Below are 7,727 nucleotides of genomic sequence, written 5' to 3' on the forward strand. Positions count from 1 at the left end.
TGCTGACTAAAGGGTCCCAGGTTCGATTCCAGTCAAGGGCATGTACCTCAGTTGCAGGCTACTCCCCAGCCCAGGCCGAGTGCAGGAGGCAACCAATCGATGGGTTTCTCTCACATCGATATTTCTCTCTGTCTTTCCCTCTCTCTTCTATTCTCTCTAAAAATCAATATAAAAACATCCTCGGGTGAGGATTAAAAAACACACACACACAAGAATTAAGTCCCAGCTTTTCCCTACCTCACTGTCTCCAAGGTAAGCATACAGCTCTTTTTAAGTATTTATATGTATTTTTTCTGGCTACAGAATAGAAACATATTAGAAACAGCTAAAGGCAGCAAGATTTCTAGCCTGGATGATTAAGAAAATGGTGGTTCTGTTAACAGAGTTAGGAAATTTAAGGACTAACTTAAAGGTGATAATGAAGCATTTGGTTTGGGAAATGTTGAATTTGAAGACCTGAGGGTATCTAGAAGCAGTTTGAGTTTTTTTAGTACTTTGGACTTGGAGTGCAAAAAAAATGAAGATTTGTTAGTCATCAACAGAGATTCTTGAAGCTTTCCCCAAAGAATGAAAATGTTGAAAATCATCTAGGCCAAAAAAAAAAAAAAAAAAAAAAGACATACGAAGAACAAAACTTTTTTAACAATGGTTACATAAAATGGGTATTTGGAGGAGGAACCTCCCAGAAACAGTGCTCAGAGGTATGAGGAAAGCTTGATGCGGTTAATGTTAGGTCTGCCAAAGCTGGGCATTATTGCAGAAAGGAGAAGATAAAATCAGTCACGTCAAATGTAGCACACAGCTCCTGGAGAACAAACATTCTTAAGAGGTTACTGAGTTTATCAGTGAGGAGGTAGTCTGATAATCTTGAAGAAAATAATTCCATGTGAAGCTGGAGCCAGGTTTCAAACTGTTAAGAATAAACGCACCCCTATGTTCATTGCCACCTTATTTACAGCAGCCAAGATCTGGAAATAGCCCAAGTGCCCATCAGTAGATGAGTGGACAAAAAAAGCTGTGGTACATTTACACCATGGAATACTATATGACTATAAAGAAGAAGGAACTCTTGCCCTTTGCAACAGCATGGATGGACCTGGAGATTACTATGATAAGCGAAATAAACCAGTCGGAGAAAGACAAATATCACATGATCTCACATACACGTGGAATCTAATGAACAAAATAGGACCGGAGACATGGATGCATGGAACAGACTGACAGATCTCAGAGGGGAGGCCGGTGGGGGGGACTGGAAGAGATTAACCAAAGAACATATATATACATAACCCATGGACACAGACAGTGATGTGGCAAAGGTGGAGGTGGGGATGGGGAGAGGGGGTAAAGGCGGGGAATAGGGGATATCTGTAACAATGTCAACAACAAAAAAAAGCAGTAAATAGTAGCAATGGAGTCAAAGCAGTAAATGTAGACTGCTACTTTGAGAAGCTGTTATACACTGCATATAAAATAAAAAACAAATCCATATGGGATTCATATGACCCACATCTTCTAAAATATAATATGAGGTTAGTTGCCACTTCTCTGTAAGTTCTAACTGACTTTAGAATTAGGCTCTTTATAGGCCTGATGACTGCCCTAGGTATTCAGCAGCTGTCACCATAAAAAAGAGAAAAATGGAAATATATTTTTATGGATAAATTTCATTGAACCTAAATAAGGCCACTTGTATTTTCTTGTGGTGTTCCCGCCCCCCCCCCCCCCCCGCCCCGCCCGGTTCCCTTTTAGGTGTCTAATTATACATGCCCAACCATTTTCTTTGAGATCAGTTCTCACCTAATTCTGCCTGGACTGGGTGAGCCCTTTAAACTTTAAGCCAACATAGATTTTACGGGAATTACCACTAGGTCTGGTGAATTTCTGGAACTCTTGTATATTGTCTTCTAATCCCCTTTTGGGAAGACCCTTCCACCCCTAGCCCTGGCCTCTATCCCACATAGACTCATAGGATGTCCACTTTGGAAGTGACTTTAGGGTTCTTCCAGCTCATCTCTCTCAACCTCATAGGTGACTGAGCTGAGGCCCACAGCGGGAAAATGACTTGTCCAAGGAGGCGTTGTTACAGAGTGATTGCAGCATGGTCCTTAGGGGCAGAGCTGAGTTTGAATCCCAGATTCATTATTACCTTATTGCATGACAGGCTAGGGATCTTCACCTCCTGTGCCTCAGTTTTCCTATTGGAAAATGGGGCTAAAGATCATCACGCCTGCCTCACGTAGTTGCTGTGTGTATTAATTGAATAATATGTGAAGCATCTACCAGGGGTGGGCAAACTTTTTGACTCGAGGGCCACAATGGGTTCTTAAACTGGACCGGAGGGCCGGAACAAAAGCATGGATGGAGTGTTTGTGTGAACTAATATAAATTCAAAGTAAACATCATTACATAAAAGGGTACGGTCTTTTTTTTCAATAGTTTTATTCATTTCAAACGGGCCGGATCCGGCCCGCTGGCCGGAGTTTGCCCACGGCTGACTAGTCCGTGCCTAGCATGTGATAGAAACTCAGAAAAGTGTTGATTCCCTCCCTTTGGTATAAGGTCCCAGAGCTAATGTGACAGAAACAAAACTCAAAGCAAACCCAGGTCTTCTGACTTCCAGGCCAGAACCCTTTCCACACACAAGGGCTCTCCCTGTAAGTATGTGAAGAATTTCCAAGGGGTACAGGGGCATGGACAGTTTTAAGTTCTATACTTCATTAAAACCCAAAATTTCTGTAGTTTTGCTCCTTAGCTTATTAACTGGATTCCATCTTTTTAAAAAAGACCCCCTTTTTAAAGAGCAGTTTTAGGTTCACAGAAAAAATTGACAAGGAAGGTATTGAGATGTCCCATATACTCCCTTACCCCTATACACGCATAGCTTCCCCATTCTCAACACCCTCCAACAGAGTAGTATGTTTGTTATAATTGATGAACCTACATTGACACATCATTATCACCCAAAGCTGTACATTCTGTGGGTTTGGATATACCACTATATTTTTACAGAAATATTTTATATTCAAATTGTGTTTAAGATGCCCTCCTGAAATGTTCAGGGAATCTTTAGCAGCCCTTCATTGCAAATCCTCAGCACGTCACTGCTCAATTAAGAAATTCCATTGCATAGAAGTGTTTGTGCCTGTTAGAATTTGTGAGGCCTGCTAGAAGAAATTCTGGTAGTTACAAGAAATCCCTGATTGGATGAGACCATAAGAAAAGAAGGTCCTGACTATTCTGAGGGTACTGACCTCTGGGCGGGTCTGTTTATTTGCTTCGGGGGATGTCTCTCTGAGCTCCTTAGGTCCCTGGAAAGAGAACAAAGGCCTCCTCTCTTCCTGATTACACCACCAGGAAGCCCCAGGTAGCTGACGTGAGAATGCTTCCAATACAGCGACAGGCGCATTCCCAGAGAGAAACTAGGACAAACAGCCAATTAAGAGCTGAACACTGGCAGAAAGGCCAACATAACAGGCCTGGAAAACAAAGTGGTAAAGTAAATGAAGCCTGCAAAAGGTCTGCGGTGAGTGTCAAACTTAGATCTGGGTTGGCATTCCAGATAATTTAACAATAATTAACAATGGGTGAGAAACTGAGGTGGGGTGGGACTTTCATTTGTACCTGATTGCTCGTATTTTATTATTTAAGAATTAATACATGCAAAGGTGTATAGTGAAAAGTCAATCTACCCTTTTGACTAATCACTGTAACTTTAATAAGTCAAGTCCAGGACAACTACTGTTACCAGTTTCTGGTGTTACCATCTAGAGATAGTCTATGAATATACAAGGTGGGGGGTGGGGTCACAAATGTAACATAATGGACACACTGTTCTATACTTAAGATTTTTTTTTAACAATATATCTTTTTGACATCTCCTATTTGTATATAAAGTTTTTTTTTTTTTTTTAAACAATAGCATAGTTTTCCATGCTGTGGAAGTACAATTATTTACTTGACCAGTCTGCAAATTATGGATATTTAGTTTCTTTCTAATCTTTTGCTAGCATGTTCTTACTGCTCTTTTGAAAAGTATGCCCCTTAATGGTGTCTTTTAATGAATATGCTCAATAACTGTATCAGCTAGGAAATAACACTTCATATCTATCAAATCAGCTAAACTAAAAGGCTTAAATCCTTCATTAAAAGAGCTATGGAAAAACAGGCACACTGAATGGTTCTAAGAATATATTATACACATAAATTTGTCCAAGTATAATTGCAATTATTCTCAAACATTACTGTTTAACATCATTTTCTTAGAGTTGTCTTTCTTCAAAATACAGATGCTTGAGTGACTTTCCTGGAGACTATGATAGAGAAAGGCTGAATTGAGTTCTCTGTACCCAGGAGCAAGGCTGAACAAACTGCTCTACCATCCCAACCTCAAGCTTGGATGTGCACATATTGGCAGCTACCAAAACTTCAGAGTTAGTTCTTAGAGGAAACGGCCTTTTACTTGCCTTATGAATTCAACTTTATTAAGGGATGGTATATCTCACTGTCCCTGTTATTACACATTTTAGCATTTTTAATGAAAAAAGCACAAAGAGTTGATTGTATTACACAATTATCATTGATCCTTACTTATCATTGTAAAAATACATATAGCTTTAATGCCTGTGTACATACTAATTTGGTTGTTTTCCCACTTGGCTTTATTTCACATGCACATCTAGATACACAAATATAGATCACAAAGTTACCATTTTAGTAGTTATATGCAAACATTTTACTACTTCATATTTTGCAAAACCCACTAGGGCATTTGGGCTGTGCCCGGCTTTTCCCTATTATAAATGGTGCAGATATAAATACCACTTTTAAACAATGGTATTTTTTGTTTGTTTTGTTTTAAATTATTTCCTTACGCTTTAATAAAAGAAGTCGTACATCAAAAGAGATGAACAGATTTAATACTTTTGCCTGTATAGACTGACCGCTCTACAGGAAGATTGTAAGTCACGTGTTCTGAGGAATGGATCTTAGCCTCTCCAGCAAGGAGTTTTATTCCTTTCATTTTAATTAACCCGGTAAATATGAAGCTTTATCTCATACCTCATGGATTTATTGAGCATATTTACTAAAAAGCATTATAATGGTTTAAGTCAAGGACTCTGGCTGGGTTCAAATTCTTCTTGAAATATGACTTTCAGTAACTTACTTCCTTTCTTTGAGCCTCAGTACTCAGCAAGACAGGCCATTATGAGTGCCCATGAGTGCCGGGAACAGTGTTAGGCTCCAGAGAGAGAACAGTAAACACAACAGACACAGAAAGGGTTCCTACACTACCAAGCTCACAGATGAGTCAGGGATACAGGCACTTCCAGTACTGGACGGCAGGCTTGTGACAAGGGAATATGCTGGGAAGAATGCCTGACACAATATTTGCTTGCATTAGAGATGCTACATCAATGTTCTAAATGTTGATTTTAGGTTATATTTCTTCCTATGTAGACTATTTAGTCATAGCCATTATCCACTTACCCATGGAGTCTAAGTATTTATTGCATGTGTGTACTCGTATATTTATATTTTTCAGTTTGTAAAAGCAATGCTCATTCTGTCCCAGTCACACTGACCTCTGCTGTTCTTTGAACAACCGAGGCATGCTCCTTCTTCGGGGCCATTGATTATCTGTTCCCTCTGCCTGGAAAGCTCTTCTCCCAAATGGCTTGTTCCCCTTGCTCCTTCATGCTACTCAAATGTCACCTTCTGCGGGAGGTCTTTCCTGAGGCTCTATTTAAAATTGTGAGCTTCACACAGAACTTGGCTAGAGATCCTGGCTAGGCTGCTGATCAACTGAACGCTGGCTCCATCCACACCTTTGGGGACTCCTGGGCCTGCTGGGGTTGGACCCCAACATCGCCATAAAAGGCAGTACAGCTTCTGCTTGCTTCTCTTGAGCTATGTGCTCCTGGAATTCAGCCATGATGAGGCGCTGCGGGATCCAGATCCAGCCCCCTCCTCCCACCCCTAGAGGAAAGGGAAGTGGCGGTGGGCTCGGGAGGAAGCAGGAAGCGGCCGAGCAGGAAGAGCGCGTGGGGTTGCAGGGGGCCGTGGGGCCATGGCCGAGAACTTGGACCACCTGGAGGAGCATCTGGAGAAGTTCTGGAGAACATCCGGCAGCTCGGCATCATCGTCAGCGACTGCCAGCCCAGCAGCCAGGCCGGGCTCAACTAGAAACTGAATTTGATCGTGACCGGCTTACAGGATATTGATAAGTGCAGACAGCAGCTTCCAGACATGACTGTACCTTTAGAAGTTTTCGAATATATAGATCAAGGTCGAAACCCACAACTCTACACCAAAGAGTGCCTGGAAAGAGCTCTGGCGAAGAATGAACAAGTTAAAGGGAAGATTGATACGATGAAGAAGTTTAAAAGCCTGTTGATTCAAGAGCTTTCTAAAGGCTTTCCAGAAGACATGGCTAAGTACCGAAGCATCCGAGGGGAGGACCATCCCCCGTCGGAACTTCCTCTTCGAACATCTAGTCCTGTGTGAATCACCGTAACCTTCAGGCAGCTTGTGACTGAGCGGCCTCAGAGACAGGAGGCCTAGAGGACTTTGTAGAGCTGTGCTACCAGCAGCCCCCTCTTTGCAGAGGGCTGGTGAGCGCACATTTTTGAGCGCGATGCATTTGATCCTGTATGGCGGGATTATCTTGGAAATATTAAATACGGTAGTAAAGAGTTTAAAAATATTACCTAAGACTTTTCTGTTTGCATACTTCTCTTTTTTCATTTTATTATGATGTCAAAGAATGCTAAAAAAATTAAAGAAAAGGTTTAATATGAGAAAAAAAATTGTGAGCTTCATTGCCAGTACTCTCTACTCTCCTTCCCTAATTTATTTTTCTTCATTGTACATTTCACCTCTATATAGAAAACTTATTTTGTTAATTTTCACTCTCCACCATTAAAACATATGGCTCACAGAGTCAGGAGTGTTGTCTATTTTATTGTTTGTTAGGTTCCCAATAGTTAAAATAGTGTCAGGCACTTAGTAGGAGCTTAATAAGTATTTACTAAATAAATAAATCGTCATTTATATGGAACTGATACTAAGACACACCTATCATTCTGAGACTTACTTTCTAGTTGAAGGCCACAGCTTATATATTTTTTCAGGTAGGTATTTATAGATCTTCTTCATTCTTTTTAACAACTGTGTTGTTGTTCAAAGTAGTATGAACCATTTTGTTTTTCATTAATAGACATTTTTTCCAATTTCTTGCTATCACAAACAATGCTGTAATAAACAACATATCTATCTTTGTGCAATTGTGGTTTTCTTGTAAGATTTATTTATTTTGGGTATTGAGATTTTGTTCGTGTATTTATTGCAACTATTTTTCTACTGCCTCCATTTTCATCTTCTGTGTGTGGTAAAAGCTTCAAACTGAAAATGAAAATAAATCTCCCTCTTCATCCCCCAGCTCCCATTGTTTCTCACATATCACCTCAGAGATAATTAGTGCCTATGCAAGCTGATGGGGCTGAAGAAAAATGTTCATGAAATGTACTTCTCTTTACTACTGTCAATGTCCTTTGATATTTTCAGTTCTTTTCTATTCTATTGATTTTATTTCATTACAAAATGCTTGCAGAAACCCTTTAAATTAATTTCATAATCACTAGTTCATCGAGACCCACAGTTTGAAAAGCTCTTCCCTCCTCTCATCCTGTGTTGAACTCGTTTATAGGAGAATGCACCCATTTGTG

General features: G+C 40.3%; 1 pseudogene; it reads left to right on the plus strand.

Moving 5' to 3' along the window:
* Nucleotides 1-2,960: 2,960 nt before the first annotated feature.
* LOC118676543 lies at nt 2,961-6,683 on the plus strand (annotated as a pseudogene).
* Nucleotides 6,684-7,727: the final 1,044 nt, after the last annotated feature.

This window comes from Myotis myotis, unplaced genomic scaffold, assembly GCF_014108235.1.
Source record: "Myotis myotis isolate mMyoMyo1 unplaced genomic scaffold, mMyoMyo1.p scaffold_m19_p_2, whole genome shotgun sequence".
In the NCBI taxonomy this organism is placed as follows: Eukaryota; Metazoa; Chordata; class Mammalia; order Chiroptera; family Vespertilionidae; genus Myotis; species Myotis myotis.